The following is a 27,117-nucleotide window of genomic DNA, read 5'->3' on the forward strand; positions in this document are numbered from 1 at the left end:
CTAGTGTGGTGGATTAAAATGATTTGCTTCCAGCTTCTCTGGAGCAATAAAAGCAACAGTAGCTTCAATTGTTTTTATTTTTTTATTATTTCTAAACATTTGATTCACTCTGTGCATGTGTCTGTAAAGGTGTTAGCTGCTGCTAACAAGTGAATGTATATAGTTAATACTGACAAGCAAAGGTGGAAATGCACAAATGCATGGGGTTTTTTTTGGATCATTTATATGATGGTTTTTAAAGTAAAATTAGCTACTGTCACGACTAGAATGTATGGGGGATTATAATGTTATTGTTACTTGTCTGAGAACAAATGCATTAGATTTATATGTAAAAAAAAAAAAAATGAAGATTCCTCTTGGCTAATGTTTTTTTTTTCTGAGTTTAATTTCCCTCTCACCTTTTGTGACAGTATGATGGAAAAGCCTGTTCCTATTATCTTTACCAAGCCTGAATAATGAGGTTGATTGTTTTCCATTCATGAACACATAATGTCGATTTACTATGCTGGAAGAATCAAAAGCACTTTCCCTGAAATACTAATTGGGATGAAAAATGTTGCTTTGCTGGAGGGGATTTCAGAGAGCAGACATCCAACTTGCATTACACCCTATTACTTTAGAGATTCAAATATTTCATAAGTAGATATGCGTATTATGTGTGCACTGTACTTAAATCAAACATGCACGTTATTACTTTCTTTTATGTATATATGTGCTTTTGACTATGGACCCAAGCTCGAAGGCAGGAAATAATGAGAATCAGTTCTTTTACTTCTATGAAGAAATTGCAGTTTATTAATTGGATTCATTTCAAATAGCTTCAGGGGAATTGCAGTGTATCTGTTTTGTACTCTCCACAGAAACTCTAACAAGGTATCAATGAGATTGTCCCTTTTCATTAGCAAAAGCAGAAGCCATTTCTGCATAAGCAACAAAGCAGCTCAAGTGTTGGTTATGTGAATAGTAGAGAATTGGGCTTTTTGCTGTAGATACGTCACAGAGTCTCCTTGATGTACACTCACTTTTCCAAATGAATCATCCTGCAAATTGTGAAAAAAAGGAACATCAGGAATTCATAACCATGATTCCCTTAAAGGGACACTGTACCCAAATTTTTTCTTTTGTGATTCAGATTGAGCATGAAATTTTAAGCAACGTTCTAATTTACTCCTATTATCAAATTTTCTTCATTCTCTTGGTATCTTTATTTGAAATGCAAGAATGTAAGTTTAGATGCCGGCCCATTTTTGGTGAAAAACCTGGGTTGTCCTTGCTGATTGGTGGATAAATTCACCCACCAATAAAAAAGTGCTGTCCAGAGTACTGAAACAAAAAAAAAATCTTAGATGCCTTCTTTTTCAAATAATGATAGCAAGAGAACAAAGAAAATTTGATAATAGGAGTAAATTAGAAAGTTGCTTAAAATTGCATGCTCTTTCTGAATTACAAAAGAAAAAAATTGGGTACAGTGTCCCTTTAACACAAAGAGCAAGTTCTGGCCTTTCATACCAAAACTTAGATTTTTTTGTTTTGTTTTGTTTTTCACAAAACTAAAAATGCAGGGGTGGTTAGATTTGCAAAAAAAATCTAATATATCTGCTGCTGCATTGCAATATAGAGAGAATATTTACTTTAGCTCTGAATCTTAAGTGGCATATCGCAAATATGTTAATGCAATAAGGCTTTAATCTATTTTAAATTTAATTTCTTCCTACGGTGTTCCTTTTTTTAGATTAGTTCTTGCTAAATGAAAAAATCTTTCCTAAGAGTAATTACACACACAAGTCAATGCTTCCTAATGATCCTCTCTGGCTTTTTAACATGCAGTTACTTAGCTCCTTAGAAAGAGAACGTACATTGAAAAGCTAGATTTACTAGGTAGGACATTGATTTTACAAGCAGGTTGTGTGAATAAATCGGATTTTCTAAAGATATGTTTTCTTTAGTGCATTTTATATTGAATGTCTTAATTAAACTTTGTAAAGAAAGTATATATGTGTGTTTAATTGTTTTTCAAGTTATCTAAGTATAAAGTAACTCTAATATTATACTATATATGGTGGAATTTGTTAGAGTGTAATTACTTTCTCAGAAGTTCCGATGTAAAGAATTGGATAATGTAGTGTCAAAGAAAGTGAAGGTCAATTTTCATGTGAAAGTGCCCGGTTTTTAAAAAAACTATTAAAAACAAGGGCACTTTCATTTTTGAAAATTGACATTTCAGCCGTTTTTTAAAATATACTTACCTTTTCTTCTTGAAGCCGCTCCAGTGCTTCACCAGCCCGTGGCAAGCCTCTTCATACGTCAGCAATGATGATTCCGGCATCCTCCAATCACGGCTTCCTCCCGGGGAGATTATTGCCTGAGGCAACGCCGTGATTGGAGGAAGCCGGTTTCGTCATTGCTGGGTAAGTAAACCAGGAAGAAGCAGGCGGGGCATCGTTTATGAACAGCGATCTGGCGTTTCAGAAGTACAAGGTAAGTATTTTTAAAATACGGTGCTATGTCAATTTTCATGAATGAAAGTGCCCCTGTTTTTAATAGTTTTCTTAAAAACCGGGCACTTTCACATGAAAATTGACCTTCACTTTAAATACAGAATTGCACAATCAACATATACATAATAAAAAAACAATGCAATAACACTGATATTCAAATGAGCAGTACATTTTTCTCTGTTATATTTCAAAATTTTCTTTCATTACCCCACCCCCTTGTTTAATATGACTGCCATCATTGAATTACGGGCTCATATATGTGTATACTGCAAACTCTTACACATGCTCAATAAGAGTGTTTGGCCGCAAATCTGCAGGGCTGGCATTGCACAAGCAGTTCACAAGAACTGCTTGTGCAATGATAAATGCAGACAGCGTATGCTCTCGGCATTCATAGATGTGTGTCGGACATGATTCGCTGAACGGATCTTTTCGGACATACCGATGATAAATCGGCCCCATAGAATCCAATTTACTTACATTATCGTATTTGCTCCATTCTCTTAGTATCCTTTGATGAAGAAGCAGCAAAGCACTACTGGGAGCTAGTTAACCCAATGGATGAACCAATAGCATGAGCCATCTATGTGCAGCCACCAATCAATGACTTCCGAGCCTACCTAGGAATCCTTTTCAACAAAGGATATCAAGAGATCAGAATAAATGAGATAATATAAGTAAAATGGAAAGCTGTTTAAAATCACACGCTCTATCTGAATCATTAAAGAAAAAAATTGGGGTTTCATGTCCCTTTAAGTGACATTGTAAAGGAAAAATAAAAGTGAAATTTCAAATGCACAAGTGTCTGATTTGACTTGAAACATTTTTTAATTATACTAAAGCATACAGCTAGTTGTGTGCATGTTCTGAACAGCATTAATATCAAGCAATGAATCACCACTGGCACTTGCAGCATGTGGGAAATAGGGTTGTGCATGCACCTACCTTACTGTTGTTTGCTTGGTGTGTTGCATGTACAGTAGAGGTTATCACAAAACTTTTTCTAGAACCATTTTTTGCAAAAGCATGTGTACTGTGAAAGTGCTTTAGGTTTCATTTGAAATGCACTATTGGGAAATATTTGAAAGAAGAATTTTCAGCCTGGAATAGTTCTCACTTTTTTTGTTTTGTTTTTATAATTCAGTAAATAGACAACGTAAGAGTTAAGAACCAATGCTCAAATGCGAATTATGTTATTGTAAAAATTCTAACAAGAAATGCAGACTTTACCCCAATTACACAAGCTTATTTCTCTTGACACTACATTTTCTCTAAAACATGTAAAAAAAAAATTGTGTCCATAAAAAAGTCTATTCACAAATAAGTGAGATTGCACTGGCTTGACTTTTCTAAAGTCATGTGACAAAGCCAACACAGAGGAAAGCCTATGTGTTTGATATTCTGTAGTCGAGATTGCTGTGAAGTCATCCTTTATGGCCACACAACTTGCTGGGTCGTCAGCTTTCTGAGCAAACCAGCACATTTCTTTGTTAAAGTATTTATCAAGTCATTTATCCACAAAGCAGTCACTTGCAAATGAATTGCCACATCTAGTCAGCTTTATGGACAAAGTCAATGATATCAAAACTTCATCTGCCAACTTGCTACAAGCATAATGGCTGATGTTATGCCAGTGTTCTTAGGTTAATGTGGGCAAGACAATACAATTATCAAATTATAAAAGCAATTGGGTTAACATAGAAAAATGTATTTAAAATGCATACATAGTTTTAAATTAAAAATAAAGCTGTTCTTCATCATTATCTGTTGATTCTTCAATCCTGTAGAAAAGTTTATCTAATGATTTTCAATAGAAAATCAAAGTAAAATCAATGGGCATTTTTGTAGATACCTCATATGATAAACTTTTCCTAAATTGGCTTACTGAATTGGTTAAACAATTACCTTGTAAAATTAAGAAAGTACTTAACAGCCAGTCAGAATGCAACTTATGTAAGGATGCCAGCCGGTTGGTTAAAACCAAGTCATTTGAAAGTCAGTTTGATTTCATTAAAGACACATGAAAGTAAAAAAAATAATAATTGTTACTGATTCAGAAAGCACATGCAATAAAAAAAAATCCAAATAGGCTCAGGTGTCTGAAAATGTTTTGTGCACTATATGATAGCAGTGTTTCAGTGTTTAGTAGAATGTTTTAATAAAATATACATTGCTGCAAGTTCTTCTGCCATATAGTGATTAAAGTGACAGTGTACACCAATTATATAACTCAATGTAATAGACACTACTAAAAAAAAAGAATATGTACAGATACTGATTTAAAAATCCACTATAAAACCTTTTAAAAAGTTTTTAGAAGCTCCGAGTTTAGCAATGTTGAAGAGGTTAGGCTGGGACGCTAGGTTAAAGGGCCTGGGAAAACAAAAAGTGCAGACACTCCCCTGCAAACAAAAAGACAGATAATATGAACAGGAGCCAACATAAGTGTGTAAACACATGTCTATATCTGTGGGACTCGGTTAAGAGTCTGAAAATAATCACGTTATTGAAAAATAAGCAAAACTATACACTGTTACAAAAACACTCCCAGATGGGCTATAAAAATAGATCATCTACAAAATATTTATGGAAAGAAAAATCTAGTGTACAATGTCCCTTTAAGACTACATAGGCAAGGCCTTTTCAGGTTCAGGCGATACGGGAAACTGCCCTTCCCTCCACAACAACATACACAAATCATTTTCAAAAGGGTTGGGTTATGGTTTTATTTCATCATTAATAGTATTTATTTTTTACAGCTGCCAAAAGGCAGTTGGGGTATCATGTGACAGTTTATTACCGTGTGCAGGCTTCACAGCAAGCAGGCTTCTGAAAGAGGGTAGAGATCAGTGAAGCTTTTAATAACTGCCCTGCCTTACCTCAGGGAACCAGCTCTAAGGAGAGACACTGCTAGTGGAGTGGCAGTAAAGCAGCAGTGCAGGGGAAAGTTGTAACAGGCACTGCTGCAGAGAAAAAAGGAAAAAAAGAATTGTTGCAAACTCACTGCCACTGGCCTAGTGTTTGCAAGGGGGAGGGTTTGGTTGCTACTACTTCACAGATGCTTCCTAGCTTCAATTGTAATTGAGCAGGAGGGTGTCACTAGTGTGCTGTTAAAGGGCCACTAAACCCAACATCTTTCTTTCATGATTCAGATAGAACATACAAATTTAAACAACATTACAATTTACTTCTATTATTTATTTTGCTTCATTTTTTATATATCCTTATTAGAAGAAAAAGCAATGCACATGGGTGAGCCAATCACATGAGGCTTCCATGTGCAGCAACTAATCAGCAGCTACTGAGCATATCTAGATATGCTTTTCAGCAAAGAATATCAACAGAATAAAACAAATTAGATAATAGAAGTAAATTAGAAAGATGTTTAAAATTGCATTCTCTTTCTAAATCATGAAAGAAAAAAAGTGGGTATCATGTCCCTTTAAGTATTAAAGAAGACTGCATGTCCCTTCATGTGTGTGTGTCCTTATGTGCTCCCTTGTGTGTGTGTTTGTATTTGTCCCTGTGTGTGTCTGTATTTGTTCCTGAGTGTATTTGTCCATGTGTGTGTATCTGTCCCTGTGTGTGTGTGTATTTGTCCATGTGTGTGTATTTGTTCCTGTGTGTGTGTGTGTGTGTATTTGTCCCTGTGTGTGTCTGTATTTGTTCCTGAGTGTATTTGTCCCTGTGTGGGTGTATTTGTCCATGTGTGTATGAGTGCTCCTATGTATGTGTCCCTGTGTGTGTCTGTATTTGTTCCTGAGTGTATTTGTCCATGTGTGTATCTGTCCCTGTGTGTGTATTGGTCCCTGTGTGTGTGTGTGTATTTGTCCATGTGTGTGTATGTGTCCCTGTTTGTGTGTGTGTGTGTGTATTTGTCCCTGTGTGTGTGTGTGTGTATTTGTCCCTGTGTGTGTGTGTGTGTATTTGTCCCTGTGTGTGTCTGTATTTCTTCCTGAGTGTATTTGTCCCTGTGTGGGTGTATTTGTCCATGTGTGTATGAGTGTTCCTATGTATGTGTACCTGCGTGTATGTGTGTCTTTGTGTGTGTGTTTGCATGTATATGTGTGGTGTCTATCTCATTGTTTAAAAGGACAGTCTAGTCAAATTTAAACTATCCCTATAAAGAAAAAATAAAGTGGATTGGAGCAAAAAACTGTGGTACATAGTTATTTTAAAAATCTCAATGCACGTTTATTGCTAAAATAATATGGCAATAAATATATAAAAAATACACCCCCACAGTACTGTGATTTTAGACTTTCTTTTTTAAAAAAAATAGGAGACATTCCTGTGTGTGTGTCTGTGCCTAGCCCTGCGTGTATGTGTCTAGCCTTGCATATATGTGTGTGCACGTGTATATCCCTCCGCTGTGTGTGCTTGCATGTGCATCCTTGCCCATGTGTGTTTGTGCGTGTCCTTACATATATATATCTGAACCGTGTGTATGTACTGTTTATATAGCATGCTATTTTCGAACATGAAACTACTGTCACCGTGGCAACTTTAAAAGTGAAATTTCTAAAGCACTTCCCTCTCCCCATGCATAGAGTTGTCACTCATTGAGACATGGAAGGTCCAGGGGGTCTTTAGTATTGGGGAAGGGGTGCATTTTCATATTTGGCCATGGGAAATAGGTTCTCAAAAAATTGCCCTGTACATAGTGTGGAACAACATATGTAGTGTTTCTTTGATGTAAATTGCACCACCTGAATAGTGAAAGTTTAATTTTTACTTTCATGTCTCTTTAAATGTCCTCTTTTTTTGTTGTTGTAGTAAATAGCACAAGTTGAAGTCAGTTTGAAGTCACTGCCCTTAACTAAACTTTCAACAGACTTTAGAGTTTTCTGAATACATCTTATTGTTTTTGCTATAAGTGCCAGAATTTTCATATATTTATCATGTAGTGGGCGGACAAGGTTCCCATCTAGTCCACTCATGTTTGCAGTGATCACGAAGCTCTGCACTTATTAGTGCACAAGCAACTGCTTGTGCCTCCCACCCATGCTCTCAGGCAAGTAATTGCACAACAGCAAGGCTGTCACTTTACCCGAACAAGCAGGTATAGGGTTACTTACCTTAGCCATCTCTGAGATGAGCAAGTCTGCACAGCAAAAGTCCCATAAATGCCTCTGCAGCTGTCTATAAAACTGGACAATGTTTAGTAAGTTACATTTCTACGCTACAGAATTTTCCAGCGCTATACAATTCGATTATAATAATATTTTTTTCCTTCACAAGACTAATGCATTCTGAACTTTAACATTTGATGCTGATAGCGTAATGAACTTTTATCTTTCTGTTCTTGAGAATAAAAACATGATCCTGTTTTGTAGTTATAAACCATTACATGTCCATCAGCTATGACAGGATTATGAATTGTAAAATGATTTGTGTACCTTTATTTGAGAATTAAATATGTGATACTTCAATTCTCATGGCTAAAGATGTATTTTTTGGTTCCACTTAAACAGTTTTCTGAATGTATTACATTGCAACAGCACTTGAAATGTTTTGCTAGTAATAATCTTCTTATTTCTGCCAATATTTAGTAGTATATGCAGTCACGGATATATTTCATACTGAATATTTATAAAGTGGCATTTTTTAACATTGAAACTCATAAATACTAACTTTAGTAAGATGATAAAAATGTGGGTATTTTTGTAAGATAAAGAGGCAACTTATGTTGATATTTTTGTATTTGTCTTGTTCACAGAAAAATGTAATCTAATTTTTTTATGAGATAATATCCAAAAAGATCTATCTATCTATCTATCTATCATCTATCTATCTACCATATATGTAACAGGCTTAAGCACACACACATACATACATACATACATATATATACTATACTTATAAACACTATTACTCCATTTTCTACTGTTATGTTAATTTAATCTATAATAGTACTACTACTACTACAATTAGTATTCATTCTGTTTTTCAATATAGTACTTTTAGTATAGGTTGGCATTTATACCCTTTGCACACAACCTTAAACAAATTAGCAGTTGTTGGTAAATAAAATAAGTTATTACCCAGTTTAGTGACACTGATTCTTCCGTGATATAACTACAGTTTGAAAACTACAAGAATTAGATATTCTAAGTGCAAGTAAAATGTAAGCTAAGTGCAAGTGAAATGTAAGCTAAGTGCAAGTGAAGTATAAGCTAAGTGCAAGTGAAATGTAAGCTAAGTGAAATGTAAGCTAAGTGCAAGTTAAATATAAGCTAAATGCAAGTAAAATGTAAGCTAAGTGCAAGTGAAATGTAAGCTAGGTGCAAGTGAAATATAAGCTAAGTGCAAGTGAAATGTAATCTAAGTGCAAGTGAAATATATGCTAAGTGCAAGTGAAATGTAAGCTAAGTGCAAGTGAAATGTGAGCTAAATGCAAGTAAAATGTAAGCCAAGTACAAGTGAAATGTAAAAAAGTGCAAGTGAAATATAAGCTAAGTGCAAGTGAAATATAAGCTAAATGCAAGTGAAATGTAAGCTAAGTGCAAGTAAAATGTAAGCTAAGTGCAAGTGAAATGTAAGCTAAGTACAAGTGAAATATAAGCTAAATGCAAGTGAAATATAAGCTAAGTGCAAGTGAAATGTAAGCTAAGTGCAAGTGAAATATAAGCTAAATGCAAGTGAAATGTAAGCTAAGTGCAAGTGAAATGTAAAAAAGTGCAAGTGAAATGTAAGCTAAGTGCAAGTGAAGTATAAGCTAAGAGCAAGTGAAATATAAGCTAAGAGCAAGTGAAATATAAGCTAAGTGCAAGTGAAATGTAAGCTAAGTGCAAGTGAAATGTAAGCTAAATGCAAGTGAAATATAAGCTAAGTGCAAGTGAAATGTAAGCTAAGTGCAAGTGAAATATAAGCTAAATGCAAGTGAAATGTAAGCTAAGTGCAAGTGAAATGTAAGCTAAGTGCAAGTGAAGTATAAGCTAAGAGCAAGTGAAATATAAGCTAAGAGCAAGTGAAATATAAGCTAAATGTAAAATGTAAAATGTAAATGTAAAATGTAAGCCAAGTACAAGTGAAATGTAAAAAAGTGCAAGTGAAATATAAGCTAAGTGCAGGTGAAATATAAGCTAAATGCAAGTGAAATGTAAGCTAAGTGCAAGTGAAATGTAAGCTAAGTACAAGTGAAATGTAAGCTAAATGCAAGTGAAATATAAGCTAAGTGCAAGTGAAATGTAAGCTAAGTGCAAGTGAAATATAAGCTAAGTGCAAGTGAAATGTAAGCTAAGTGCAAGTGAAATGTAAAAAAGTGCAAGTGAAATGTAAGCTAAGTGCAAGTGAAGTATAAGCTAAGAGCAAGTGAAATATAAGCTAAGAGCAAGTGAAATATAAGCTAAGTGCAAGTGAAATGTAAGCTAAGTGCAAGTGAAATGTAAGCTAAATGCAAGTGAAATATAAGCTAAGTGCAAGTGAAATGTAAGCTAAGTGCAAGTGAAATATAAGCTAAATGCAAGTGAAATGTAAGCTAAGTGCAAGTGAAATGTAAGCTAAGTGCAAGTGAAGTATAAGCTAAGAGCAAGTGAAATATAAGCTAAGAGCAAGTGAAATATAAGCTAAATGTAAAATGTAAATGTAAAATGTAAGCCAAGTACAAGCGAAATGTAAAAAAGTGCAAGTGAAATATAAGCTAAGTGCAAGTGAAATATAAGCTAAATGCAAGTGAAATGTAAGCTAAGTGCAAGTGAAATGTAAGCTAAGTACAAGTGAAATGTAAGCTAAATGCAAGTGAAATATAAGCTAAGTGCAAGTGAAATGTAAGCTAAGTGCAAGTGAAATATAAGCTAAGTGCAAGTGAAATGTAAGCTAAGTGCAAGTGAAATGTAAAAAAGTGCAAGTGAAATGTAAGCTAAGTGCAAGTGAAGTATAAGCTAAGAGCAAGTGAAATATAAGCTAAGAGCAAGTGAAATATAAGCTAAGTGCAAGTGAAATGTAAGCTAAGTGCAAGTGAAATGTAAGCTAAATGCAAGTGAAATATAAGCTAAGTGCAAGTGAAATGTAAGCTAAGTGCAAGTGAAATATAAGCTAAATGCAAGTGAAATGTAAGCTAAGTGCAAGTGAAATGTAAGCTAAGTACAAGTGAAATGTAAGCTAAATGCAAGTGAAATATAAGCTAAGTGCAAGTGAAATGTAAGCTAAGTGCAAGTGAAATATAAGCTAAGTGCAAGTGAAATGTAAGCTAAGTGCAAATGAAATGTAAAAAAGTGCAAGTGAAATGTAAGCTATGTGCAAGTGAAGTATAAGCTAAGAGCAAGTGAAATATAAGCTAAGTGCAAGTGAAATGTAAGCTAAGTGCAAGTGAAATATAAGCTAAGTACAAGTGAAATGTAAGCTAAGTGCAAGTGAAATATAAGCTAAGTGCAAGTGAAATGTAAGCTAAGTTCAAGTGAAATGTAAGCTAAGTGCAAGTGAAATGTAAGCTAAGTGCAAGTGAAATATAAGCTAAGTGCAAGTGAAATATAAGCTTGCTGTACTTAACTGAACTGATCTTTTTTGGGCTCAAATTATTTTCACAGACTTATAAAAGACTTACAAGTGTAAAAAGAAAATGCTCTAATGTGAAATATATTTTTTATCTATTATTGTTGCTTGCATATAATTATTAGTTTAACTCCTGCATAGGGGTTAAAAACACAGTTAAAGGGACACTAAAGTCAAAATTAAAGTTCCCTGATTCAGATAGAGCATACAGTTTTAAGAGACTTTCCAATTTACTTCTAATATCAAATTGTTCAGTCTTTTAATATGCCCCAGCTACTACTGAGCAAGTGCAAAAGCTCAAAGTGTATACCAGTGGTGTTCCCAGAAATTTCTTCCTGGGGGAGTACTTCCAAGTGGCCCACTGGTGATTTAAGTGAGGGTGAGACTGGGTATGTCGCGGGTAGGATTGGGTGGTTTGTGAGCGGGGTTAGGTATGCTGTTGCCAGGGCTAGTTGGAGCTGCCACAGTTCTTGGGCAGAGTGGTGGTGGGAAGCCATCATTGGGGGCACAAATCTGGGCCAGTGATTATGCTGGGGGCTATTGCCTCCCCCCCTGCAACACCACTGGTTTATACATAAATGAGTCTGGAGTTGAATGATGGTCACTTTATACATGGGTCCTGCAAATTAAAGGAAATTAAGAAATTTATTAGAAAAAATCTATTGCTCATTTAAAATTCAGATTAAAGTTATTGTAAACTTTAATGAATTAAAGCCCAGGATCAAAACATAATCTTAAAAACAGAGGCACTTTAATTCATTAAAGTTTGCAAAGATGCTTATTTTTTTAAATACTTACCTTTGCGTTATGGTAAACATAATGCTGATCCTCCTCCCGCATCTCCTACTGTATTTAGCAAATGGATGACAAATCCGGCTGCCTCTAATCATTGCGTGCAACATGAACTGGATGCCAAAGGGGGCACGCACCGATTGGAGGAAGCCAGATTCATCATCCATATGCTAAATACAGAAGGAGATGGCATTATGTTTACCCTTGTTTTTAAGATTACTTTTTGATCCTGGGCTTACAATCATTATAGTTTACAAGCACTTTAATCTGAATTTTAAATGAGCAATAGATTTTTTTCTAATAAATTTCTTATCAATCACTTTAAGCACTATTGTATTGTTTGCAATTATACTGTATTTTGGTCTTTTAAAGTCAGCTCCACAGTACCAATGCACAGCTGGGAGCTAGCTGGTGATTGGTGGCTGCACACAACTGTTTCTTGTCATTGGCTCACCAGATGTGTTTAGTTAGCTATCTGCAGACAAGATGCAGAAACTTTAAAATGACTACTTCATTTTAAAGTTAAAGGCCCCTATTTAAGAAAGTCTGGCGGACCTGATCCGACAGTGGGGATCAGGTCCGCCAAACCTCGCTGAATATGGCGAGCAATACGCTCACCATATTCAGCATTGCACCAGCAGCTCACAAGAGCTGCTGGTGCAACGCCGCCCCCTGCAGACTCGCGGCCAATGGGCCGCCAGCAGGGGGGTGTCAAGCAACCCGATCGTACTCGATCGGGTTGATTTCGGGCGATGTCTGTCCGCCTGATCTGAGCAGGCGGACAGGTTATGGAGCAGCGGTCTTTGTGACTGCTGCTTCATAACTGCTGTTTCTGGCGAGTCTGCAGGCTCGCCAGAAACACGGGGCATCAAGCTCCATTCGGAGCTTGATAGATAGGCCCCATTGTATGTCTGAATCAACCCATCAATGTATCAACTCATAAATTACTAAAGAAAAATAATGATATTGAAGCTTTCTGTCAGAAAGTTTTAGTAGTTCTTTATAAGGGGGTTTGAGCATTTCTAAATAATATTTGCCCAAGCTAAAGCTGATTAGGAAAATGGAACTGCAGCATCCCATGAAATATATAAGGATTTATAACCTTAGGCTAGGCAAGTCCAGCCAGGAGAAAATTATATTATTAAATTGTTGCAGATCTTGGGGACAGGTTTTATACAGCTTGTGTTTATCATCTCCATGTATGGCCTTACTTACCTCCATGCCAGTACCTCAGCAGTTGTTACTTACTTTCACATCACTGCTCCACAACCTCAGTGGTTAGCTTCAGTCTGTCAATCTGTCTGTCTATCTGTCTGTCTGTCTATCTGTCTGTACATTTGTCTGTCTATCTATCTATCTATCTATCTAGCAATGCTCTCTCTCTGTTGCTAAAGCTTTTCTTCTTTATCTTTCCGTCTCTCTATCTATTACAAAAGGGTTTTCTTTAACTTTCAGTTAAATAACCAGATAATACATGTGGTATAGGAATTAAAAGAATATTTAGATTCAGACCACCAACATATCTGAGATCATAGAGGTCTTCACACCGCCTAACCAAAGCAAAAGCCACATTTGTATCTATTCTTATGTGCTCATTTACACATTTAGTGCTAAGAAAAGACGTGGGAGTCAGTCCATGCAGTCAATCAGAAAACCGGACATTCATCACAAAGTAATTTAAAAGAAAGGAAATCAGATGGGGTCATATTAAAAAATTGTCTGGGCAATATTTGAAGAAAAAAAAAATATTTGCACAATTTTAATGTAGCCTTTGTACACTTTTATAGACAAAAAGGTTGCAATATAAGTAAAGACCCAGTTATAATATTGCATTTTTTGTCATATAAAATGTACTTTAATAGCAATATTGTTATTAATATGACCTGTCTTTCATTTCAAATGCTTGGTATTGTAGTTTCCAGGTCAGAGATAATAATGGGCATTTCTAAAATATTGGATTTTTTCTTATTATTTGTGCCTCAATGTTTGTGTAGAAAAAAAATACTAGCAGACCTGTAGTCTTTCATTGTTTTAGTTACTAGTTAATTCTATAACCACTTCTTTTTCTTTCTTTTTTTTGGCACTTTATCTTACAGGGAATATGCAAAATATATTGCGACTCTTATGACTCTTCTATTCACTGTTATTTAGGTCAGACATTTTTATAGGCCATTTTATTAGTAAAATGATCTAATCTTGGTCAGTCCCTAATGATATCAAGTTAAATACATTATTATTTCAGTTTATTTAAACAATGAGAGATTGTGTTTCTCTGTACACATAGCTAAAACATAAAAAATTTTACATTCCAGATTATTTATATCATATCATGTATGGCACAAATGAAATAAACTAGGACTTGAACATATTCAGAAAGTCCATATGCTGCTTACTAATACATATTTATATATTTACACTATATTCAAAAAACAAAATGGGATATTTAAAAAAACAAAAGCAAAAAAAAACCTTGAATATAGGGCTGCCATATTGCCGCTTTAAAAGAGGTCACATATGTCAAATACAATTGCCAGGGTTCTTATAATGGAACGTTGTATAAAACATTTCTTTAAATAGCCCCTGACATGTATTTTTTATGTGTCCTCCCTTAAAGCGGCAATATGGCAACCCTAAATGAATAGCACTTTTACTCTCTCTATATAAAACATTTTGCATCTTAAGTTGTTAAAAATTTAAAGTCAATTTGCCTGTATTTTTATTTCATGTTATAAGCGGTGTAATGCTACTGAATTGTTCATTGCCCACACAGCTCACTATTTTCCTATACTCCCTAGCCATCTATAGAACATGTACAGAGGCAGCTACCTAGGCGTCAAACATCACTGGCCTTAACTGTCTACTATATGTTGTGTACACCAGACATCACTGTTTCCAATAGGACTAGATGTGTAGAGTATACTGCACAGAGCAAAGAAGGAAATATAATGAATATATACAGGACTTTTTTTGGGGGAAAAAAAGGTGCCGGTACTCTTTGATAGGCATGGGCATTCAAATGCCTTATTAGTAAATAAGCGCGGAAGAAGCTAACTCTTGTGAGAGTGCAATACACTTTAGATGCTAACTAAGCATCTGAATGTCCATGTCTACTTATTGATGTATAATACATTGATATATTGTGCTCACAGTATCTATAATGTACAAAATATGACAAAGAATGACACAAGCTGTCAATCTGCTGCCTATTGACAGAAAAATTATAGTAAGCAGTCATGGTGTCACTGGTACACATGGCTGATACGTTTTCAAGGAGTGAATTCTAGTCATGTGAACAGACAGTTGAAGAAATGCTGTCACAAGCGCAGCTGCCCATTTGTCAACTGTAATTTAGGAATAGATTTACTATCAATGCTTAGTTTATTTGAGTGGGTTGTAGTTTCAATAAGCACATCATATACCAAAATACACCTAAAGGGGTAACTTAGGGTTGCTGCCTCAGCCATGTTCTCCTGGACACTTATGAGTTACTCATACTGCAGGGTGTACAGGGAGGAACATGAATAGTGCTGTCCAGGGCCACTATTCATGGGCTGTCCAGGTGCGTAGTGCATGAGGTGCTGGTATGGCGTACCATTGCGTACCGGCAGAAAAAAAGCCCTGTATATTTATATATATATTTTACATCTTGGCCCAGTAGTTCACTACGCTGAGTTGAATGTTATAATTTGAAGCAGGGATGGATCCCTATTAAGCAATGTGGTGGTGGTGGGGGGTTATGTTTAGTTCTGAAAGTGAGTGAGACCTGGAAGCATTAGCTAGAGTAAAAGTTATTGCTTTATTGGTTTTTGAGCTGTCTTGTATTGGTCCTTTGAACTATAGAAAGATCTTGGAATATGGCAACCCAAGGGCCTTCAGAGGAGCATCTCTGAGTATATTTGGAAAGTTTTAGAGCGGTGCTTAGATTGGATAAAGGAAGACAAAATGTTTTTTTATGGTTTCATGGACTTCCATGATGGGAACTGATGTTTTGAATTTCTTTCAGATGCCTTTTAAATGGACATGAAACCCAAAATTTTTCTTTCATGATTCAGTTAGAGATTACAATTTTAAAAAACTTTCCAATTTATTTATATTATTTAATTTGCTTCCTTCCTTTGTTATCCTTTGCTGAAAGGTTTATCTAGGCAAGCGCAGGAGCAGGAGAGAACCTAGGTTCTAGCTGTTGATTGGTGGCTGCATATATATATATAGATTCTGATTGGCTCACTCATGTGTTCAGTTAGAAAACATTAGTGCATTGCTGCTCCTTCAATAAATGATACCAAGAGAATGAAACAAATTAGAAAATAGAAGTAAATTAGAAAGTTGTTTAAAATTATTTCTTCTATCTGAATCATGAAAGATTTTTTGGGGGTTTCATGTACATTTAAGTTTATGAAATTTGCACAAATGTAAAAAAAAGTGGATCTTAAAGTTGTGGACATTTTCTCCATATTTTCAATTTATTGTGGTATTTTTTTATGAAAAGGGTTTATAAATAGGACAGTGCACATAAAAACATTAAGGAAGAAATACATTTTTAGTTTCAAAGGTCAAATTTAATGACTATTTGAGTTGTTAAATGGGCAAACAAAAAATCAATGGGGAAAAGGACACACAAGGGACTTGTTTTGAAGAAAAGTTATGGCTATGTGTCTATGCAGGTAACTTAAAGGATACATATTTGGGACAATCTTAGAAAACAATGTTCCTATGGGAAATAATTAAAAGTATAATTAGCCAGTCCCTACTGATCCTCTTTTCAAAAATGTTAAAACAGCGAAGATTAAAACAATTTAAGAGAATATATTTAGTTGAATCCTGTTTTAAAGGCTAATGGCTTTGTTAAGGTATAGGCATTGATAATGGAAATTAAAAGGCATTATAGACAACAAACAGGTTAAAAAGCCTCATAATGTTTGTTCTGTTGCTATATATACTTATTATGTGCTTATAAAAAGTCAGTTTTTAAACGACAGGGTTGAGAGATGGATACTATGGGGCCGATTTATCATTTCTTCTGCTACCAATCCCTACCTTTATAATTATTTTTTAATCCAAAATTTTTATCTGAAAATATTTATCTTTGTTGATACCTAACATTTTTAGTTCAGGGAAAAGATTATTAATTGGCTTATGCAGCTTTATACGGCTGGAAAAAATTAAACACTGTTATCTTTCCACAATTTTTTTTTTTAAAGATATGGTTTTGTTTTGTTTTTGCCCAAAAAAAAACAAATGGTTTATTTTCCATTCTTGTGACAGCAGTAGTTATATGTTTACTATCTGTTTTTTATTGCAATGAAAAGTGCTTAATGGAAAAGTTTCTTTGTAAATGTGTTGATTAGGATACCCAATGTATTCAGCTAGCTATATATATATATATATATATATATATATATATATATATATATATATATATATACTATAATTCCCCCCCCCCCCCATGGCTGCAGATTGCACAATATCCACCCAATGTATATGTATACAGTATATTGTATATAAATTATCATTGGAGTAAACATAATTCGACTTCTATCAATGTACATAGTTTCTTAATAATATGACTGAACCTGTCCATACGGATTTAAATAAATATTACAGTGGTATTGGGTCTTATCCTGATCAATCAGTGGTAAGCAGTGGGTATAAGACTGCAACTGTATAGTGCTTGGGGTAGGTCTGGGATGAGGGCATAAAGCCGAAACGCTTCAGACCAGGGGGCCGATTTATCAATGCCTGGTGGACATAATACTCTGTAGCGTATCATGTCCGCCAGACATCACTGAATGCTGACAGCATATGCTGTTGGCATTTAACATTGCACAAGCAGTTCTGGTGAACTGCTTGTGCAATGCCGCCCCCTGCAGATTCTTAAGACCGCTGCTTCTTAACTCCTGATTCCGGTGAGCCTAAAGGCTCTCGCGGAAACAAGGGTATTTGGCCCCATTCGGGCCATGATAAATCGGCACCCAGCTATCTTTCACTTGCAAGAAGGATTTTATATACTATTTTTTTCTCTCATGCTTCAATAAAATATTTTTACATTTTTCAGGCATCCGTGCTTCACATACTTGTTTTTTTATTACCACCTTAGCTCTAGCGCATGGGAGAGCCGCACTAATAATGCACTAAAGGTAAAGGTCCTTTAGCACAGGCCCTGAGATCCGCCATGCTAAACTTCCAATTAACGCGCACCCCAGGTTTCTGTCAGGATTAGCGTAGTTCTCTAACGCTCTTGAGGTAACTATGTAATGCTACTGGTGAAAAAGGAACATTTATATTCGTTTAACAAAAACAAATGTAAATGTTCAATGAATATTCAGTAATTGTTTTGTTTAAAATGAAACGAATACCGAACAGCACAGCAGCCGAATATTTGGAAAACAAAATTTTCTGTATATTTGGTCCAAAAAAATGTCACCTGTGCACATTTCTAGTTGGCTCTACAGTTTAATTATTAAGAGACTTAGACTATACCTCAAACACTATATTACATTATTTTGATGTGCTATATATATATATATATATATATATATATATATATATATATATATATATATATATACAGTATATATATATATATACAGTATATAAATATATATATATATATGTGTGATATATGTGTGTGTGTTTGTGTGTGTAGTGCCATTTACTTTATAATTGTCTGTGGTTTAGACTTATGACAGCATGGTAGGTTAAGTTAATACAATACAGCCCTAGTGTTGTCGTGTATATCATAGCAGTTTCATCCGTTCATATTCTGTCTTTAACATTTGATCTTCCATGTATGTGATGAATTCTGCTTCACAATGTCATAATTTGATCTTAAAATAATGAATGACGATAAAAGAAAAACTAGTTGAGTCAAATCAAGTGCATGATAAAATTCCAGTACTACAAACAAAAGCATTTTTAGAAATAATTCTGTTTCTAGTGTACATTCAAACATACAAACCAGGAGTCTTTTAGATCACACATGTTTTAGATCACACACTCGCTGCCAAATTACTAAGGACTGGTAACTGCAACATCAATTATTTCTACTTAACATTGTTTAACAATCAATATTTTGTTATGTTGATTGCTTGATAGTATTTTCATTTATAGTTACACTTGTTTTTTTTTTGTTTTTTTTAAGTTTGATTTGAGGTATAACAAGGCATACATGGAGCATATAATAAAATAGCACAGCATGAATTTTGGAATACAAATAATATAAGACATAGCATTGTACATTGATGTTATGTATTCCAGAAAGATGTAAAAAAAAAGAAGAGGGTGAAATAAGTAAATTGTATACCAACTGTGATGAGAGCAGGATGTGATGTCACTAGCTTGTGGGCGGGGCTTAGGTCCGGTGTCTGTGTCGCAGTTAGTTTAGTACCATCAACCTGTCTGGATGTGTATTGCTATGCTCTGTAATAAAATAGAGTTGTACCATCATTGCTGTGTCCTGCATATGTCCTGCATCTCATGACATGGTGTCAGAAGTTCTGGACTGCGCTTCTGTTTCTGATCGATTGCAATGTCAAAGTTTACCCCACCTGAGCCTTTTGACTTTTCTCAGCCTGCAGCTTGGCCCACATGGCGTCAGCGGTTTCAGCGCTTCAGGATTGCATCCAAACTGAACAAGGAGAGTGGTGAAGTACAAGTTAATTCTCTTTTATATTCTATGGGGAAAGATGTAGAGCCAGTGTTCAATGCTTTTACTTTCCAAGAAGGGGAAGAAGTTAACTTTGATATAGTTATGGATAAACTCAGTGCCCACTTTGTGCCCAAAAGAAATGTGATTCATGAGAGAGCTTGTTTTCACAAACGTAATCAGCGTGTGGGAGAATCTGTGGAGTCATTTGTGCGCAGCCTGTATGAATTAGCTGAATTCTGTGAGTTTGGTGTTGCTAAAGAAGAGCAAATCAGAGACAGAATAGTTATTGGAATTGCAGATGCTGAAGTCTCCCTGAAGCTGCAGTTAGAGCCTGATTTAACGTTAGACGGGGCTATTAGGATGGCCCGCCAGAGTGAACTGGTGAAAAAGCAAAGTGCTGATCTGAGGTCTGAGAGTATTGTGGATGAAGTGCAACAGTCTAGGAAAATTACTAGTGAAAGGCACAGTGTGAGCGGTAGATCTAAAGTACTGGAAAGGCCTAGAAGTGGATGGGCGCAACATGGCCGATGCACACGGTGTTACCGGGCTCATGATCAGAGTGCTATATGCCCGGCCAGAGATAAAAGATGCAGAAAATGTAACAGAATAGGCCATTTTGAAGTGGTGTGTAAAACTGAATACATTAAGGAGATGCAGGTGGACAGTGACCAGGAGGGTCAGGAAGTGTCTTTTGTGGGGTCTGTTGTGGAACGGACAAGCTCAGAGGAAGATTGGAAAGTTACTTTTACTGTAATGGGAGCCAAAGTTGATTTTAAGATTGACACAGGAGCAGATATCACTGTGATGTCTTTTGCTGAATTTATGAAACTGCCTCGACAGCCCCAGCTGGCGAAGGTTATTACAAATGTTCATAGTCCTGGTGGCCGCATTGATTGTGTGGGGAAATTTCTCGCCAGCTGTGAGTACAAACAAAAAAAGTTCACCATGTGGGTGCATGTGATCCGAGGTCAGTGTGTTAACAGTTTATTGAGCAGAAAAGCAGCCTGTGATTTGGGCCTCGTGGCCAGAGTGAATGAGGTCTCTGAAGATATGTTTGGCGAGTTGGGCCTACTGAACTGCAAACCTGTCCGTATAGCACTTAAAAGTGACGCAGTCCCGTACAGTATTTCTACTCCTCGTAGAATTCCGTTCCCGCTCATGCCTCAAGTGGAGAAAGAGCTCATGCGCATGAAGTCTATGGGGGTTATTGAAGAGGTTGTTGAAGCAACTGATTGGTGTGCCCCCATTGTTCCAGTTGCAAAGAAAAACGGAAAGGTGCGCATCTGTGTGGACCTGAAAAGGTTGAATGAGGCAGTGAAGAGGGAGAGATTTGTGCTGCCGACATTGGAAGATATAGCCCCGAAGTTGGCTGGGGCGAAGTTCTTTTCCACATTAGACGCTTCTAGCGGCTTTTGGCAGATCCCCCTGGATCCAAAGTGCCGCAAACTGACTACCTTTATCACTCCGGTAGGTCGGTTCTGCTTCTGCAGACTTCCCTTTGGGATATCCTCCGCTCCTGAGATCTTTCAGAGGGAAATGAGTTCTCTCCTGAGTGGCCACGTGGGCACAGCAGTCGTCATGGACGACATTCTAGTGTATGGGTCTACAGTGGAGGAGCATGATCAGCGTTTGAGTTGTGTGCTGCAGGCTATCAAAGAGTCTGGGCTGAAGCTGAATAAAGAAAAATGTCATTTTAGGAAAACTGAATTATGCTACTTTGGGCATATCATCAACGGGGATGGCATCAAGCCGGACCCCGAGAAAATTCGGGCTATCGAACAGATGAAAAGCCCTTCTGATGTACATGAGCTGAGACAGATATTGGGCCTTGTAAATTACGTGGGCAAGTTTCTTCCAGATTTATCTACAGTTTTGCACCCTATCACAGAGTTGCTTAAGAAAGATGTTGCCTGGGTCTGGGGACCCTCACAAGAAAAAGCGTTCCTGCATGCTAAGTCCCTGCTGGGGTCTGCCCCAGTGCTGGGGTTCTACGACCCTTCAAAAAAGACTGTGGTTAGTGCTGATGCAAGCAGTTATGGGTTGGGGGCTGCACTCCTGCAGCTGAATGACAACAAACTGCAACCCATCGCCTACTGTTCCCGCACACTGACGGCTGCAGAGTCAAAATACGCTCAAATTGAGAAAGAGTGCCTGGCTGCAGTTTGGGCCTGTGAGCGCTTTCAGCGTTATCTAGTGGGTTTGGAGAAATTTAGTCTGGAAACTGACCACAAACCGCTAGTCCCTCTTATCAATTCTTATGACATCGACAAAACACCCTTGAGATGCCAGAGACTTTTAATGAGACTACTCAGGTTCAATGTTCAGGCAGTGCATGTGCCGGGGAAGCAGCTGGTTGTGGCAGATACACTGTCCAGGCTCCCGCTGGCTGCTGCTGAAGAATCCTCCACAGAGTCGGATGTAAAAGTGTATGTTGATTCAGTTCTGGCCTCTAAGTCCATTTCTTCAAGGAAACTGGAAGAGATAAAGAAAGAGACATATTTGGACACAGATCTGCAAGAAGTTATAAGGTACATAAGAGATGGCTGGCCCGAGAGCCGGGCAGCCTGGATGTCTTTAAATGCTTACCAGCCAGAGAGGTCGCAGCTCACGGAGCTGGAGGGGTTGGTGCTGTTCCAAGACCGTATTGTAATTCCTGTCAGCATGAGGAAGGAGATGTTGAACAGGATACACGATGGGCACTTAGGCATTACAAAGTGCAGAGAAAGAGCAGCTACAGCTGTGTGGTGGCCTGGGATCAGCTCCGACATTGCAAATCACGTGTCTAAATGTGCCTTTTGCCGGGAACGCCGGCCTACTCAGAGAAGGGAGCCCTTAATGTCTACTCCGCTGCCTGCTGGGCCGTGGCAGAAAATAGCTGCTGATTTGTGCGAACTGCACGGGAAAAAGTTTCTTGTTGTTAACGACTACTATTCCAGGTATTTGGAAATAGCACCCCTGAATGATATCACAAGTCAGGCCGTTATCATTCGCCTGAAGAGCTTGTTCGCCCGCTGGGGCATTCCAATGGAGCTGGTGAGTGATAATGGCATGCAGTTCGCTTCTACAGAGTTCAGTGCTTTCAGCAGGGAATATGATTTTGTACATTCCACGTCAAGTCCACATTATCCGCAGGCCAACGGAATGGCTGAAAGGGCAGTTCAAACAACAAAATTCATTCTAAAGCAATCTGAACCGTACCTAGCCCTCTTGTCATACAGGGCGACGCCCATTCAAGCCACCGGGTTTAGCCCGGCACAGCTGATGCTAGGACGCCAGATTCGCACCACTTTACCCTCAGTGGGTGTCTTCAAGCCGCCTGGCCCTGTTCCTCGGGACGAAGTCCTTAGGAGGGATGAAGAGGCCAAAAAGGGTTATCGTTTCTTCTACGACAGGAGACATTCTGTCAGGCCTTTACAGGAACTGAAAGCGGGCCAAAGTGTCAGAATTAAACTGGATGATGAGAAGAAATGGAAGACGCCTGCTACGGTAGTGGGCCGCTCTCCAGAACCAAGGTCTTACACAGTCCTTACAGAGGGAGGGACGGTTACACGCCGTAACCGAAGACATCTTCAGCCTGTACCTGAGAGTCTGGAACCGGATACCTCAGTACCACCGCCGGTGGGATCCCCTGTTCTAAGAGAGGTGCCTTCCCCTCAGCAAGATCATAGCGGGGATATATCTTTGCCTCCAGCAGACTCTTGTTCACCATCTTCTGTATCAGAGGACAGTTCATGCAAAGTTACATCAAGCGGAAGAGTGGTGAGGCTTCCGGCCCGATACAGGGACTGACTTTAGCTAGAACAGTGACCGGAAGTATGGGCAGAATAATCCCATGGTCACTGTGGACTAGGGTAGTCTACCCCGATGTCCAAGTCAGGATGTAATTTATTTGTTCATGTTTTCTAATCTATCTGTTTTTATAATGTTCTAAAACAAAATGTTGTTGTATACCCTGTTGGTGTACCTTGTTATTTAATATATGCGAATGTATGCTTTGCCTTTGAAAAAGGGGAAGATGTGATGAGAGCAGGATGTGATGTCACTAGCTTGTGGGCGGGGCTTAGGTCCGGTGTCTGTGTCGCAGTTAGTTTAGTACCATCAACCTGTCTGGATGTGTATTGCTATGCTCTGTAATAAAATAGAGTTGTACCATCATTGCTGTGTCCTGCATATGTCCTGCATCTCATGACACCAACTATGCCATATACCTCCGGACTGATATATGAGGCCACTTTTGGACCTCAAAACGACATAAACATGTTATTGGAGGTAAATACCAACTAAGGAGACCACTTTTGGATCTCATCTGAATAACCTCATTTTCTGTCAATATAATAACATTAATATAACCAGATATAAATATAATAACATATAAAGAGCAACACCAGGGAGCCTTCCACTTTAGTCAAGTATAACATCTGGTTAGCGCTAGTCTGAACTTTGTTGGAGGGAGCCATCTTGTTAACCTTGCTAAACAACCTAATCATATTGGGTGCTATATAATGTAGAAGTGACTCCTAAAGGAGGAGTAATGTACTCCATAGGGCATATAAAACATCTACAAACCATCAGGTACTTAAATATGCACAGTAGTACTCTCCTCTGGGAACTGGTTACATTCTCTGCTAAAATGGCATAGACTTAATATAATGTGAGATTGACAATATATATATTTTGTACCTGCATATTAGCCCAAGTTTTATATATATATATATATTAGCATTGTGATACACAATAAGGCCTATCAATTCTAACAATCTAATTAAGGCACTATCCACCTATAGTATCAGCACACATTCAGATTTAAGTCATAGGTACTAGGATCTTAACCCTGAATGGAATTAATTTGATGGCCAACAATTGCAGTCTACTTAGAAATGTACATAGAAAATTGACTCCGCCACCTAGCAAGAGTAGCAGTTTTGGAACTATAATGTTCTAGCGGTTTATATGAGTGCACATATTTATAGTCCTCACAGATACAGTGGTTTATAAATGCTATGGACAGTTTTCAGATTGTCACTGAAGCTTAAAAACTTTGACCTCATGGCATCAGTAAACTAACGGTCTATCTCACCTCCCCAAGGCACTGCAAGCATCTGAACTAAGAAGCCACCTTTTCCATTAATTTCTGTGGTGGGAGTACTCGCTAGCTAGAGTTTAGTAATAAGTAAGAAAAGGAGAAAAAAGATATAATAAAAAACAGCAATACCAAGAATAACAATAATTGTACTTAGATCAAACATGGCTGTGTTAGTTTGAATAAACAGTCCCGGAAATTAACCCACATAGTGTCCAACGGCTTATGATATGCCTAGTTACGGGCATAAATTCATACCGGTCCCATTATGCACAGCTTACCCAATTCCAAGCTTTACCAGAGTCAAATGATGTGAAATGGGAGAGTTACAGTAATAATGATGGTTCCATTGGGCAACGGCAGAGCCCTCAGATTGGTGATCTTTACTAGGGTGTGGTACTAGTAACTCAACTTCTCTCCATATCGCAATCCATGCGATGGGAGACCGGGGATCCTTCTTACTAGCGGTTGTGGTCTTAACTGGAATCCTTTGATGTTTCGTGAAGTTACTCGGATGCCGCTGAGTGTTCCTTTGAGCAGGTAAAGTGTTCTCGGCCCAAGTCTGATCCTGCACTTGCGATGTTTGTGCCGTAGCTTCAGCGCTCCACACTACAGAGTGCTCAGCGGATAAATCCAGGGCTTGCTTGTCGGGCATACTTGTAAGACCATCTCCTCTTCCCTCTGTCTCACCTTCCTCGATTTGGATAGCTTGCTGGGGTGTGAATATGCCACTGGTCGCAGCCGGAACTCGGTCTTGGTATGAGGGCACCACTTGATCAGAAAAGCGCTCACGTGTTCTACCTTCTCCGTTTGTTTCCCCACTTTCCACTGTGGGCATATAATGCTTGATATCACTTTGCACTGTAACTGCTCGTAAGTCCTCCCATGCAGTGGACCATGTATGGAGAATATTCGCAAAGTGCTCATCCAGCAATCGGGTCACAGCTTCAAGCGTCATAGTGATATTTGGCGCCATCTGGTCTGCTTACTAAGTGAATTTGATAGAGCTGTGATTTAAGTATGTCTAGTGTACAGCTCGCCTGGTGTCATCCAATTTAAGAGTCTTTTGAGGCTGTGTTAAACTCCTGCCTTGTAACCCAGTTTCCCAGGGGAGGTATAATGCGGCAGCCCTGGTCACGCAGACAGTCGGCCTTGCAAAAGGTAGCGATCACATTTTGGCACAACTGAAGAGCATAGGCCATCAGCAATCTCGATGTGGATTTGAACTTCCAATTATCCCAGACTGTTGCAGAGCCTAAATTTGCTCTGTTTTAAACAGCAATCATGCAATTAAGGTTTTTAAAGATAATTAGTGTCAAGAGCTCCACAGAAATGCGTCCTGCCGATTCGGCTATAGGCTCCGCCCCCCATTACACTTGTTTATTAAAGGGATGTGGAAGTAAAAATTAAACTTTCAGTATACACTTAATTTAAAAAAAACACTAAATTCAGTTTACCTCTATAATAAAATTTACCTTTTCATCTTTTTTTTCTGTGTGAGCAGAGGCGTAACTAGAAACCACAGGGCCCAGGAACAAGAATCTAAGAAGGGCCCCCCCTACCCCCCCCCCCCCAAAAAAAAATGCGAATTTGATACATATATTTTTTTATTTTATTTTTTACATTTAACACAGAAAAAAAATGTGAATCAGATTACATGTATGCAAAAGGCGGTACCCTGTGCCCACAGTCTGTGAGATGGTCTGACCCCCTATTACTGTATATAGTGACACTGTTTAACCCACCAGTACTGTATATAGTGAGTTAGTGACACAGTCTGTAATCTGCCGGTAAGATGGCTGGCCTGACCCTACCCGCCCCAGTACTTAATATAGTGACCACAGTAGTCTGTGACATGGTCCAGCCCCCCCGTACAAACACTTATGGGTAAAACAGAAACACTAACCCTTGTAGTCAGAGACACTAGTGAAGCATCACGTCACACTCGCATGATATCAGTGCAGGCAGTGGCAGGTCAATGGTTTTTATTGAAAAAAATAAAAATACAATTTTTTTTCTATTATTTTTTTTTAAGTTGGGCCCCACCCTCAGGGGCCCAGTTGCACTTGCAACCTCTGCTCCCCCTGTAGTTTCGTCCCTGTCTGTGAGGTACCCATAGAAATTATACTTTTTTTCACAATATTAAATGCAAAAGTGTATTTTTTGGTGTCATTTAATGTGGTGTACATACTAAATACCAGTTTGGGAGTCATTATTTTCTAAATATTTCAAACACACATTTTATTGCCCCACATTTAGCATCAGTAAACCTTACCAAAACAGCAAAATGTATGATTTTATACTTTATGGTTCAATTAAACTTAACAAGTGAAAATCAGAAAAGAGAACAATTATTATTTTTGTCCCTATACACCATCTTGAAATTTATGCAGAAAACTAGTAGGTATGAAATATCTAGCCATACAAATATTACAAAAATGTCCCCTCTTTTAGACTATGGCCTTATGCACCTTTGTGTTTAACAGGGAGTTGAGATAGGGGGCTCTAAAAGCGCTCACTCCTTCTCCTCAAACACAGTATGGCTGTATACTTGAAGCAGGTGATGACCTGAAAATTAGAGGAAGGTGTGACTCCTCATTTGAAAG

At 37.7% G+C, this 27,117-nt stretch overlaps 1 protein-coding gene and 1 long non-coding RNA gene across 2 annotated transcripts in view; one reads left to right on the forward strand and one right to left on the reverse strand.

The window, feature by feature from the left end:
- Window positions 1-27,117, reverse strand: part of LOC128660678 (uncharacterized) — a 331,547-nt gene that overhangs the window by 6,318 nt on the left and 298,112 nt on the right. The window lies entirely within an intron of this gene.
- CDH20 (cadherin 20) overlaps window positions 1-27,117 on the forward strand; it is a 195,359-nt gene that overhangs the window by 538 nt on the left and 167,704 nt on the right. The gene's annotated exons all lie outside the window — the stretch shown is intronic.

This window comes from Bombina bombina, chromosome 5, assembly GCF_027579735.1.
Source record: "Bombina bombina isolate aBomBom1 chromosome 5, aBomBom1.pri, whole genome shotgun sequence".
Classification (NCBI taxonomy): Eukaryota; Metazoa; Chordata; class Amphibia; order Anura; family Bombinatoridae; genus Bombina; species Bombina bombina.